We start from the raw sequence: 14,302 nt of genomic DNA, 5'->3' as shown, positions 1-14,302 counted from the left end.
AAATTTGACTGGAAAACAAGCATACAATAAAGGACCGTTTGTCTGAGGTTAGAACCCTCCAAGCTGCCCACCTCAATTAGTTATGGTCTCTTTTTTTTATCCCCTACAGACAAGAAAGGGATAACCTAGCTGGTTGCTGGGGTAGCCACAGACTGGAGAACTGTCACCAATCAGCATTGTTTGAGTTTTTGAATCTGAGGTGAAATAATACCAGTTGTTGACACATAAGCTGTTAATAGTAACTCAAGGTGGGTCTTTTCTACCCTAAATGCTAACAATATTATCTGTTGCACAAAGCGATGTGTCATAGCACAATATAATGTATTAAAAAGCTTTAAGGAGCAAGCTGTTTGCACAGATTATTTGAAAAGGTACCATTTAAATTCTCTGGCATACTATGTATTATGTATCATTTAAATTATGTCTTCCATGTTGTAGCCTACAGTAGATCTAAACCTTAACTGAAGATATTTAGTTAAACATTAGTTTTTCATAATTGATTGACATGTTTTTCCAATTAAATACTGTTTTCACATTTATGTATTCTAGTTAATCTTTTTTTCATTCTTTCTTTTACTTACTTCCTGTCTATATCCCGAGTTGGCTGTTTATCATTGTTCTGGGCTAGCTTCCTTATAGTGACAATGGTGAACTATTGGCTGCTTACGGTTGTATGACAGGGTGACATTTGGGAGGAAGGGACAGAGTGATGTCGGCTCATAACAGGAAGTGCCTTAAAGGGTAACTCCAAATAAATTGTTCACCCCTCTGGAACCCTGCTGCTCATAGTGGCCATGATGCCCTGTACTGCTGGTGTAGTAGTCTGTACACTGTACTTCACAGTATACAACTCTGTAGTGAGTGTCCATCATAATGCTTGGAATGGCAAGCACTCATTTGTCAGCACAGCCATATGACCATGCTGACCAGTGACAAGCAGTAAGTACATCTCACTGGTCAACATGGTCATGTGGTCCTGCTGACCCAGGGTTGGACTGACAACTCATGGGGCTCCCTGTATCCCCACCCACACAAAGCCGCACCTACATATTGCACTGCCCGCATTATATGCATTTGTCAGAGAATTTCTCTACACTATGTTCAAAATAAATGTTTATTATAGAAGATAAAGAAAAAAAACTTACATTAAAGAAAGTGCAACAATGGTAGATTTCCAAAATGAAGGTTTTAATAAATGAACACAATATCACAAGTGCAACAAATGTCTTCTTAGCTGAACATTTTAATAAAAAATAAACAAAAAATAAAAAGCTCTAACCAGCATGTTACAAAAGCAGTAAAGTGCTAAGTTCAGGTGTCTTGGCAAATCTGTCAAATATTTTATCTTTGTCACTCTTTATGTTTAGTGCAACTTGCTTTTCTACTGCAATGAGCATCATTGCCTCCAGGTTTTGTTGTGACAGTGATGATCTTATTCTTGACTTTAAGATTTTTAACTTGGAAATGCATCTTTCACATGTACAATGTGCAGTGCTCATTGTAATTATATATTCATATGCCCAGAAGAGAGATCCACAAAGGCCACTGAACACAGTCGGTACTGACTGCTATTCCTTTTACAGTATATATATCACTATGTCTGTACACTGCAAGCTATTCCCTACATAAAACACTGATATCTGAACACTGAGTGGCACTCAGTGTATAGATGTCAGTGATATATATACTATATTGCCAAAAGTATTGGGACTCCTGTCTTTACACACACATGAATTTTAATGGCATCCCAGTCTTAGTCCGTAGGGTTCAATATTGAGTTGCCCCCCCCTTTGCAGCTATAACAGCTTCACCTCTTCTAGGAAGGCTGTCCACAAGGTTTAGGAGTGTGTCTATGGGAATGTTTGACCATTTTTTCAGAAGCGCATTTGTGAGGTCAGGCACTGATGTTGGACAAGAAGGCCTGGCTTGCAGTCTCCGCTCTAATTCATCCCAAATGTGTTCTATGGGGTTGAGGTCAGGACTCTGTGCAGGCCACTCAAGTTCCTCCACCCCAAACTCGCTCATCCATGTCTGTGGACCTTGCTTTGTGCACTGGTGTGCTTCAGCATGTGCTGACCTCACTCTGTCATTTTACGTGGCCTACCACTTGGTGGCTGAGTTGCTGTTGTTCTCAGTTGCTTCCACTTTGTTATAATATCACTAACAGTTAACCATGGAATATTTAATAGCAAGGAAATTTTAGGGATGGACTGCAAATTATCACGGTACCACGCTTGAATTGACTGAGCTCCTGAGAGTGACCCATTCTTTCACAAATGTATGTAGAAGCAGTCTGCATGCCTAGGTGCTTGATTTTATACACCTGTGGCCATGGAGGTGATTGGAACTCATGAATCCAATGATTTGTAGGTGTGTGGCAATATAGTGTATATGGAAAGGCACTCGATGTACAGATATTAGTGTTATATATAGGGAATAGCAGTCAGTGTAGCGATATCAGTGTAAAATAACACTGATATCTGTACACTGACTACTATTCTCTATATAGAACACCAATGTCCATACACTGCGTGCTATTCCCTATATAAAACACTGATATCTGCCACTCAGTGTACAGATGTCAGTGATATATATATGGAAAGGCACTCCGTGTACAGATATTAGTGTGCAGAAATCTGGGTTATTAGGGTCAGGATAGGAAATAGCACCTGGTATGGACACTGGGCAGAATAGAACACAGCCTGACTAGTATATAGACACAGACCTGTTGCCAATGTGCTAAACATGGTAAGAACAAAAATAGTTATTACTTCCAGGTCCTCTGGCAAGGAATTTACTACTAGAGATGAATAGAGACTATATTAATTGTAGCACCAAGAATGTGATCTATGTTATTGAGTGTACTATGTGTGCACATCAATATGTAGGGTGTACATCTAGGTTACTCCGGGTCAGGATTGGGGAGCATTACAACGGTGATCATATGCTAATGACTAGACATGTACAAAACAAAAACATTTGTTTCAATTCGAAATCTAACAAATGTCGTGTAGTTGGATTAGGTAAATTCGTTCAATTCTTTTTCGGAGTCGTTTTGGTAATTCGTATTTGAATTCAATTTGAAAACATTTTGACCAAATTCGAAAAGTTATGCACATTCGAAATTGGTTCAACCGAATTCAAAATTTATTCACCAAAATTCAAAAAGTCGCTCGAAATGGAAAAGATTTAAACCGCATTCGAAAAGTCAAGCTGGCCATACACGTGTAGATTTGAAAATGAAAAAAAAAAAGTCAGCAGCTACAAAAACTGTAGCTGCTAACTTTTAAAAAACGGACACTTAGCTGTCCCTCAATCCCACGGTGTCCACCCCCCCATCCGATTCACCAGCCGCCCTGTGTTCCCGTCACCTACATCTTCAGTGTGGGCACCCGGCCGTGACAGCTTGCGGCTTCACTGCTCACTGTGCATGCATGAGTAGCTCTGGGTTTTGTGTATGGCCCTTCTGGGACCTGTCAAGTGTCCCAGAAGACTACGGGGAGGGAGGGGGGAGGACAACTTCTGCTTCCAATTCCCTAGGTGATTGCAGAGGAAGTGGGAGCGGGTACCTGTCAATTTTGTGTACCTGCTCCCCCCCTTCTCCCCAAAGGTGCCAATCCTTAACCCGGAGATTCCCCTTTTGGGTGGAGCTCCGCTTTAAATTGGTTTTTGAATGTTTGTTTGATTTTGTTTTCGAATTTGAATTTGTTTTCGCATTTGTTTTCTAATCAAATTTTGGGCAAATTTTGTATCGTTATTTCAGATTCGTTTAAATTAGTTATTTTTGTAATTCGGAAATTCTGATACATCCGAATCTTCGAATAACCATAAAATTCGTCCGAAATTGGATCTGGAACAAAAATAACCAAACGTCTACTAATGACAAAGGTTTATCTAACGTCTCTAAAAATTCCAAAAATATACATGCTGGCAATATGGAATTTTTTAAGTTCATTGGTCTGGAAAGGGTCAGAAAATGCTCACGTGGAGATGATCTCCACTGCAAACTACTTGAGAGAGAGGTGTGGTAAAGTTTTACCTTGGATACTAGGATTCCCACTGGATTGAATTTCAGATGGGATGTGGATTTTTTTTTAAATTAATAATACATTTTTTGTCTTTTTTTTTTATTTTTTTCAGTGTGGATATTGCAGTTATTAATTTATAATTTTATAATTCTTGCCATTATTTTTTTTTCTTTCACTTTTTAGGTTTCAGTACATATATTATTTTTTCTGACCAGATTGTAATACACTGAACACTTGTCTCCCCATGTGTGATCCAATTCAGCTACTTGTTTCAAGCATTAATGTGATGCCGCTTTTTCTTCTTTGTTCTTTCCTGTCTCCTCTAACACCTGATGTTGATTTTAATTATATGATAGAATTGTCTATGTGGGTGGAGTTTTGTATATAAATGTTTGTTTGCTCATGTATTATTTTGCTGTGATCAAGGCTATTTGTCGAAACGCGTTACCTCTTTTACTCTTAACTATGTGGAAATAAAGCAGTTTATATGGATTTGGAGTTGCCGACTCTTCTCTACATTTCCATTGCATGTAACAGTTGGATGACCTTGTTGAGCCAGAGCACCTGTTGATGGTCATCATCAAACTCCAGGTTTGATGTTGAATGGCTTCCCTGCTGTGAGCGCTGCACCTGTGTTTGTTTCTCTGGGTTATCTCCTGGAAATCTGGCAGTGTCTGCTAGCAATCAATATCTACAGAATATCACTTTCCTGGGGGAATTGGGATTGACCTATCATAAAGATTTTTAATGTATAAAAAAAAAAATCTTCATTTCTATCACCCATGGTTTGTAGGACAATTCAACCCATTAGGAATACACAACATGCTCTAAAATGTCTACCTAGGACTAATGGGTATCATAAAAGCCATTCAGGTCCAGAGGCGGCCTTCAGAGACCCATGCCTCATTCACTATTTAAAAAAATCTACAGAAAATTCATAAAATTAAACAGGACCAAGACACATTAATATTAAGTATGTGTTTGAATGGAGAATATCATTTTGAATAAATCAAGGTCATACATTAAGTATATGTTTGAATGGAGAATATAATTCTGAATAAATTGAGGTCATACATGACTAAGCTATAGTATACCAAAGTGAGATAGCCGTCTCCTACCTCCTGGGTGACAGGCCTATCCTAGATATGAAATTTTAATGCTGAAGAATAATCTATTAGTTTCCAGAATGCAACCTGCACATATTTCTAGATATTAATAACCGTATAAAACTGCGTATAAGGAATGGCTCTGATACAGTCATAAACACAGTGACATCCTATGGCCACTCCTCAGCCGTTTAATTTGTCAGATGGTCTCTGACAACACTCCCTAGAAGTTGTTAGCTCTCATGTAACATCAAACCAAAGGACACCTGTCAAGTCATATAAGAGCCAATGTACCGTCTAGCTTGATTGATTGGAACCAGAGCATTATTAAGTATTGTCACCCACAACTCCTTTTTATTTCTCCGTTGCATTGTTGTCTCTTTGTTTCTTTCTAATACCTTTTTTTTGTAAATAGTTTACTAGCACCATTTTTTACCTTTTCATTATTAAACTATATTTTTAAAGTATTAAAACTGTTTCTAATGTGCTACCGCAAACTCAAAAATTCCCTTTCTTTTGAAGAGAGCTCCTGTAGTGTAAATCTCTGCAAATACCTGTCTGTGGTGACAGAGTGCATTGCAGATGTGTATTCTAAAATCACAGTTGATATTTCTAACATTTTAAACGTTTCCTACTTCTTGTAAAAAAGTAGGTGGTGGCAGTTTAACTGCTTTCCATCCGCCCTATAGCAGAAGTACTGCTGCAGGGTGGCACGGGTGCACAAAATCATGTATATATACGTGATTTTGCATTTCCGGGTAGGGGGCGTGCACGCCCTACCCGCGCTGCCATTTGAGGCCGCGGCTGGTGATTGCCGAGGATCTCTGATGGGGGGAGAACTGTTAGTGAACAAAACAATTCTCCCCCCTGTCAGCTCCAGTACACTGCTTTGCATGGCTGTGCAAAGCACAGCCATGCAAAGCAGTGTGCTTACAGTGAAGCACACGGACACAGCTCCTAGTAAAACAGCACACAGCACCCTTTCCTTGCCCCACGTGTTAACCCCTTCCTGTCCAGTGCCATTAATACAGTGTCAGTGCTTTTTATTAGCACTGATCACTGTATTGGTGTCACTGAGGATATCACTGACACCAAGTCAGTTCCCCCCAGTGTCAGAATGTCCGCCGCAGTCCTGCTATAAGTCGCTGATCGCAGCCAGTAAAAAAAAAAAAATATCCCAGTATATATACCGCCATTTGTAGACGCTATAATTTTCATGTAAACCAATTAATTTACACGTATTAGGATTTTGTTTTAGCAAAGACATGTAGCAGAATACATTTTGGCATAAATTTATGATGAAATTAGATTTTTAAAATCTTTTTACTGGACATGTTTAATAGCAAAAAATATTGTTTTTATTTTCAAAATTGACGGGTTTTTTTTTATAGCGCAAAAAATAAAAACAGCACAAGCGATCAAATACCACCAAAAGAAAACTATTCGTGGTAAAAAAGGATGTAAATTTAATTTCAGTGCAGCGTTGCATGACCACGCAATTCTCAGGTAAAGTAATGCAGATCCATAACGCAAAAAATGGCCTGGTCAGGAAGGGGGTAAATCCTCTTAGTTAAGTAAATTTAGTGACAATCGCTCTCAGCCCATTGGCACTTAGATTGAGAACCCGCAAGCTGGAAAATCTATGCGCAGGGGAAGGCTGAGAGTGCCATTGTTGTGAATTAGTGACAGCACAATGTGAGGCTGACCAGCCAGTGGTCATAAGTTGGTGAAAAGGGCAATGGCCTGATCCACGTTTGTCGCAGAGTGGCATTAGAGTGCCTGTTAGTTTTCATTGTTGTCTGTACCCTCTCTATTTGTCCTGTTTACCATTATCATTAAAAGTAAAAGAAAATCTGAAAATTTGAGTTGTCCCCAGAAAAGTAACAGAGGAAAAAGCCTCCAATGGGGACCTGTAGGAGTTCCCAAGTAATTTCCTTAATATGCAGGGATTTCTTCTCAATTCCTATTTGGCTATGGGACAGGAAGTGAAGGTAAATCTCTGTAATGGGACAGATGGCAAAAAAATCTGACTGCAGTTATAACTCTCCCTTGCTCTATCCAAAATGAAAAAAAACTAAACAAAAAAAAAACGTTTTGCCTATAGTTCTACTTTGATGATGTGTTAGTGCCTAACGCCGTGTTTTCCTGAACTATACAACCAAGGTCAAAACAAACCTTAACAGCCAAACCCAATGTTGCAACTTTGACCTGTGTTAGTAAAGCTGTACATATCATCATTACTTCTTCCTGTATTCAGGTGGATTATACCTTGTGTTTTTCAGAACAGGCAGGTGCAGAGGCAGCTGGACCCACTCTCTCCATTATCCTGGTAACATCAGAAGCAGGATCTGTAGGCTATGTTCTGTAGATATTTGCATATGACAGTTGATTTTAGATCTCTTTGGCAGAATATGTAGAATTCATTGTAACCAATGAATGAGCACCGCCTTATTAGTGTGATAAATAGTTAGACTTGATAAATTACACAATGCATCACATTTTCATCCAGTAATATTATAATACTGCCAACTTTTCATTGGCAATAACCTTAAACACATCTCCGAACCTTTATTTATTCTGCTAACAAGTTGCTACATGGGACCTCTGGACAGCAGCTAATGACAAAAAAGGTATTAAGGTAGGTGACAGCTCTGAATTGATGGTTAGTGTTACAGAAAAAAAAATGTTTTTCTGCTCTGTTTCTCTACAGCTGACCTTTGGATTTTATGAGACTTTTTTTTTTTTTAACTACCTACATTTTTATAGATGCAAGCTTTTAAAACACTGAGCAAACCAAATTTACTTCAAAAGCTTGCATAAATAAAAGCTGAAATAAGCCAATAAAGGGAATGACATAAGGACCAATCTTTGTGCTTGGCAACTTGGGAAAAACTAATATATATTTTTAATGTATCTTGCTTTCTATTCATCTATAAGTCTCACTCTTTCTCTCCGTTTTTCTGTAGTTGACCTCCTCTCTCTGTTCTTATCTATCTCACTTTTCTTTTTTGGTCTCACTATCTTTCCTTTCAGTTCCTCCCTAACTTTCTTTGTCTGTTCATCTGTCTCTACCTCGCTCTGTTTTATTAAAGGATTTGGACAGTGATTGGAAATGGAACCGAAAGGAAAGTTCAGAGTCCAGGAATACACCTAGAACCTTGGCCTGCGGTGATGTGAGATAGTTTTGCCATCGATCTTGACAGAGGAATCAAGAGAAGAGGCACATGGGGGAGGAAAAACTATGAGCTCATTTTTGGATAGATAGCGTTTGAGGAAATGGTGTGACATCCAGTCTGATAAGTCTGTTACTAAATTAGTGAGGAGACTGAAGGAGTGAGGTGAGGGGTAGAGAGATAAATTTGAGTGTCGTCAACGTAGAGATTGTATTGGAAGTCATGAGACGCTATCAGCTGAACCACGGAGGTGTAGATCGAGGTCCAAGAACAGAACCTTGGGGGACCCCAACAGAGAAAGGAAGAGGAGAGGAGGAAGTAGAATTGTTGGTAAGGTTAAGGTGCAGTTGGATAAGTAAGATGAGAACCAGCGAAGAGTACTATCACGGAGACCAAAGGAGTTTTTTGAGGAAGTGGTGGTCAACTGTGTCAAAGGCAGCAGAGAGGTCCAGGATTAGTAGTAGAGAATAGTGTCCATTGGATTTAGCCGTCATCAGATAGTTTGGGAGTTTTAGGAGAGCAGTTTCTGTGTTGAGAGTAAAATGCAGACTAAAGGGGATCAGGAAGGTTATTCTCAGTGAGGTGGTTGCTCAGCTGGTTGTAGACCAGACGTTTGGATAAAAAGGGGAGTAAGGAGATGGGGTGTAGGTTGTAAAGATTGGTGGGGTCTAGTGAGGGCTTTTTAAGTATGGGGGTGACTAGCGCATGCAACAGGGTCTTGAATTAATTTGTTAGGAAAAATACTTTTTTGTGTGTACAAATGAACAAATCTTGTTTGCAATCAATGGCCTGCATTTGTGGGAGTATTTTGTAGCATAGTGTCCCATAGAAAATGTTGATCCTGAAAGGAAAGTAAATGGTTTCTGACAAATCTGTTGGGGTGTACTCATTTATGCTGAGCACTGTAATAGACAATAAAATAGAATAGAAAATACTGTAAAGGAATAGAAAATAATAAAATAGAATAGAAAAGAATGGAATAAAAAAAAATTTATAAATGAATAGAAGAGAACAGAATATAATGGAATAAAATAGAATAGAGTAAACAGATAAGAATAGAAAATAAAAGAATAAAATAGAAATAAAATAGAATAAAAAAAATGAAGTAGACTTTAATAGAACACAAATAAATAGAATGAATATAGTCGTCTCCCAAATTAGAATTTTGAAATTGAATTTCAAATTTTGAATCGATTTGAAAATAACGAATATATGAAATGAATTCCGAAAATGATTCATTCTCAAATGGTTAACTTAACAAATTTGAAATGAAACAATTTTTTCCTTTGTACAGATCTTTAGTAATAATATTATTTACCCATATATAGATGAATAGATATGGAACAAGGACATTGTTCATGACACATTTGTCCCTACTGATAAATATGGTTGCCAAGGGCCTCAGTAGACGATAATAATAACCATGAGATGTTGAGGGATGTAGATGTAGAATTCTAGCCTCCTCTGACAAAAGATCTGTATAGCTGGCCTGTGGCATCTCCAGAAGTAATTTTTTACTATAGTCTCCTGTTAAAATATAAATAGTAGACTTGCCATTGAACATTTTTCATCTCTAAAGTTAATGTACAGTACTGAACCTTATTTTCTAATCAACAGAAAGTATATGTAATATGTGGAGTAGACTGAAGACTTTCCTGTCCAAAAAAATAATAAAAGTATATATGAATGAACTCAGCGCTCCATCCAAAAATAGCAGCAATCCCTGCCGTATAAATATCACCAGCAATAATTAGTGTTACAATATGGGAAATAACCTTTATGAAACCCTCCACCTCCAAAATGTTGCTGAGGATGTCAGCAACAGTGGAGGAGGCTGGGGGAAAGTGGGGTAGAAGGAGCCAGAGGTCACTGCTATGGGGGAAAGGGGGGGGGCAGAGGACAGGAGAACGGTACTTGCCTGACTGCATTGTGCCAGGTGTAAAGTTTGGTGGAGTTTGGCGGTTGCCGGGAGAATGGTACTTGCCTGACTGCATTGTGCCAAGTGTAAAGTTTGGTGGAGGGGGCATTATGGGGTGGGGTTGTTTTACAGGGGTTGGGCTTGGCCCTTTAGTTCCATTGAAGGGAGTTCTTAAGGCGTCAGCATACCAAGACATTTTGGACAATTTCATGCTCCCAACTTTGTGGCAACAGATTGGGGATGGCCCCTTCCTGTTCCAACATGACTGCACACCAGTGCACAAAGCAAGGTCCATAAAGACATGGATGAGTGAGTTTGGGGTGGAGGAACTTGACTGGCCTGCACAGAGTCCTGACCTCAACCCGATAGAACACCTTTAGCATGAATTAGAGCTGAGACTGTGGGCCAGGCCTTCTCGTCTGACATCAGTGCCTGACCTCACAAATGTGCTTCTTGAAGAATGGTCAGACATTCCCACAGACACATTACTAAACCTTGTGAACAGCCTTCACAGAAGAGTTGAAGCTGTTACAGCTGTAAAGGGTGGGCCAACTCAATATTGAACTCTACAGACTAAGACTGGGATGTTATTAAAGTTCATGTGTATGTAAAGGCAGGGGTCTCAATCACCTTTGGCAATATAGTGTGTGTGTGTGTATGCATGTGATATACTGTAGATATATATATATATATATATATATATATATATACACACACACACACACACACACACACACTTACTGGACACTTTATTAGGTACACCTGTTCAATTGCTTGGTAACACAAATTGATAACATGGCAGCAACTAAATGCATTTAGGCATGTAGATGTGCTGAAGCTGACTTTGTGAAGTTAAAACCGAGCATCAGAATGGGGAAGATAGGGCATTTAAGTGACTTTGAATGTGGCATGGTTGTTGGTGCCAGATGGCCTAGTTTGACTTTAAAACATGGCATGGTCGTTGGTGCCAGATGTGTTGGTCTGAGTATTTCAAAAACTGCTGATCTACTGGGATTTTCTGCACAACCATCTTTAGGGTTTACAGAGAATGGTCTGAAAAAGAGAAAATATCCAGTAAGTGGCAGTTGTGTGGATGCAAATGCCTTGTTGATGTCAGAGGTCAGAGGAGAATGGGCAGACTGGTTTCGAGATGATAGAAAGGCAACAGTTACTCATGTCAATATGGACCAACATTTCTGGGAATGTTTCCAACACCTTGTTGAATCGATGCCATGAAGAATTAAGGCAGTTCTGAAGGCTAAAGGGTCCAAGCTGCTGCTAGCAAGGTGTACCTTATCAAGTTGCTGGTGTGTGTGTGTGTGTGTATATATACAATATATATACAGTTGTGTTCAAAATAATAGCAGTGTGTTGAAAAAAGTGAATAAAGCTCAAAATCCTTCTAATAGCTTTTATTTCCATACACACAAATACATTGGGAACACTACACATTCTATTCCAAATCAGAACATGAAGAAAAATATATCAAATTTGTGTTGTTCCTCTAAACAATTGAAGAAAAGTGAAAATTGGACTGTTCAAAAAAATAGCAGTGTTTGTATTCTTCTTTACAAACTCAAACATTCACTATATAAACTGAGAAATGTTTGAAGATTTTTCTTTCCTTTGAATCACTTAATTAATATTTCGTTGTATAAGCATCTGTGTTGCATGGGGTCAGCCAACTTCTGGCACCTGTGAACAGGTATTCCAGCCCAGGATGATTGGACTACATTCCACAGTTCTTCTCTATTTCTTGGTTTTGCCTCAGAAACTGCATTTTTGATGTCACCCCACAAGTTTTCTATTGGATTAAGATCCGGGGATTGGGCTGGCCACTCCATAACGTCAATCTTGTTGGCCTGGAACCAAGATGTTGCACGTTTACTGGTGTGTTTGGGGTCGTTGTCTTGTTGGAACACCCATTTCAAGGGCATTTCCTCTTCAGCATAAGGCAGCATGACCTCTTCAAGTATTCTGATGTATTCAAACTGATCCATGATCCCTGGTATGTGATAAATAGGCCCAACACCGTAGTATGAGAAACATCCCCATATCATGATGCTTGCACAACCATGCTTCACTGTCTTCACAGTGTACTGTGGCTTGAATTCAGTGTTTGGGGGTCATCTGACAAACTGTCTCCGGCCACTAGACCCAAAAAGAACAATCTTACTTTCATCAGTCCACAAAATGTTGCACCATTTCTCTTTAGGCCAATCAATGTGCTCTTTGGCAAATTGTAACCTCTTCAGCATGTCTTTTTTTCAACAGTGGGACTTTGCGGGGGCTTCTTGCAGATAGCTTGGCTTCACATAGGCGTCTTCTAATTGTAACAGTACTCACAGGTAACTTTAGACCTTCTTTTATCTTCCTGGAGCTGATTTTTGGCTGAGTCTTTGCCATTTTGGCTATTCTTCTATCCATTCGAATGGTAGTTTTTTGCTTTCTTCCACGTCTTTCAGGTTTGGGTTGCCATTTTAAAGCATTTGTGATCATTTTAGCCGAGCAGCCTATCATTTTCTGCACTTCTTTATATGTTTTCCCCTCTCCAATCAACTTTTTAATCAAGGTACGCTGTTCTTCTGAACAATGTCTGGAACGACCCATTTTCCTCAGAATTTCAGAGAGAAATGCACTGTAACCAGCATGTACAACATTTGCTGCCTTCCTTCCTTAAATAAGGGCAATAATTGCCACCTGTTTTTCAAAGAATGAATGACCTCACTAATAAAACTCCACATTGCTATTATTTTGAACATGCCCCTTTCAATTAATGATTCAATTACACAGTATCAGCAGCATGAATGTCATGACTGTTGGGTCTGTTGGATTTCTATTACTCTTCTACACCTGCTAATAAATTATTTGCCATGTAGAAATATCATTTCTACCAAAAACAGTGATTGATCAGGTTGGTGATGTCTGACTGCTATTATTTTGAATACAACTGTGTGTATATATAAATATATATATATATATATATATATAAAAGTGATGTGTGTGTATATATACGGTACTGTGCAAATGTTATAGGCAGCTGTGAAAAAATGCTGTAGACGAACAATGCTTTCAGAAATAGAAGTTCTAATAGTTTATATTTATCAAATAACAAAATGGAAAGTAAATGAACAGAAGAGAAGTCCAAATCAAATCAATATTTGGTGTGACCTTCAAAACAGCATCAGTTCTTCTAGGTACACTTGCACACAGTTTTTGAAGGCACTCAGCAGGTAGAATGTTCCAAACATTGGAGAACTAACCACTGATCTTCTGTGGATATAGGCTGCCTCAAATCCTTCTGTCTCTTCACGTAATCCCAGAAAGACTCAATGTTGACATCAGGGCTTTGTGGCGGCCAGTCCATCACTTCCAGAACTCCTTGTTCTTCTTTACACTCAAGATAGTTCTAAATGACATTGGCTGTACGTATGGGGTTATTGTCCTGCTGCAGAATAAATATGGTGCCTTCCTGATAGTACGACATGATGAAGAAGTATCTGCCTGTATTTCTCAGCATTGACACTAGGTACGGTGGGCTGTGTTACAGATACATGTATCTTCCCCTGGGATAAGAATTCAGTGTTACGGATGCATGGAGGATGTATTATACTATTGTTTTTTATATGAGCTCATGGGATGAGATGGCAGTGTCACAGACACATAGAGAATGTACTATAGGATCAAATGTATGATCGGATGATAGAATGAAAGTGTCACAGGAGGATGTATTATAGGATTGTTCTTTTATATGATCTGTATCTTCCCCTAGGATGAGAGGACAGTGTCACAGACGCATGGAGGATGTATTATAGGGTCATTCTTTTATGATTTGTGTCTTCCCCTGGGTTGAGATGAACGCATCACAGATGCATAGAGTATGTATTATGGTGTCATTCTTTTCTGTTATCTGTGTCATCCCCTGGGGTGAGAGGACAGTGTCATGGTCAAATGGAGAATATATTACAGTTTCATTACTTTATATGATCTGTGTCTACCCCTGGGATGAGATAAGTGTCACTGATGTATAGAGGATGTACTATCGTTTCATTCTTTTATATCATCTGTGTCTTGCTC

At 38.9% G+C, this 14,302-nt stretch overlaps 1 protein-coding gene across 7 annotated transcripts in view; it reads right to left on the bottom strand.

Moving 5' to 3' along the window:
• TMEM140 (transmembrane protein 140) overlaps window positions 1-14,302 on the bottom strand; it is a 115,630-nt gene that overhangs the window by 57,566 nt on the left and 43,762 nt on the right. The window contains exon 6 of one of the 7 annotated variants that reach the window (XR_016313202.1): window positions 7,403-7,496. The exons of the other annotated variants lie outside the window; for them this stretch is intronic. The gene's annotated coding sequence lies outside the window, so the exon portion shown is untranslated. The remainder of the gene's footprint in view (window positions 1-7,402; window positions 7,497-14,302) is intronic. 7 annotated transcript variants of the gene reach the window in all.

Source organism: Staurois parvus, unplaced genomic scaffold, assembly GCF_062004578.1.
Source record: "Staurois parvus isolate SC_StPar_1 unplaced genomic scaffold, SC_StPar_1.0 ptg000249l, whole genome shotgun sequence".
Lineage (NCBI taxonomy): Eukaryota > Metazoa > Chordata > Amphibia > Anura > Ranidae > Staurois > Staurois parvus.
The sequence above is the reverse complement of the archived record's forward strand: the minus strand, read 5'-3'. Positions and strand labels throughout refer to the sequence as shown.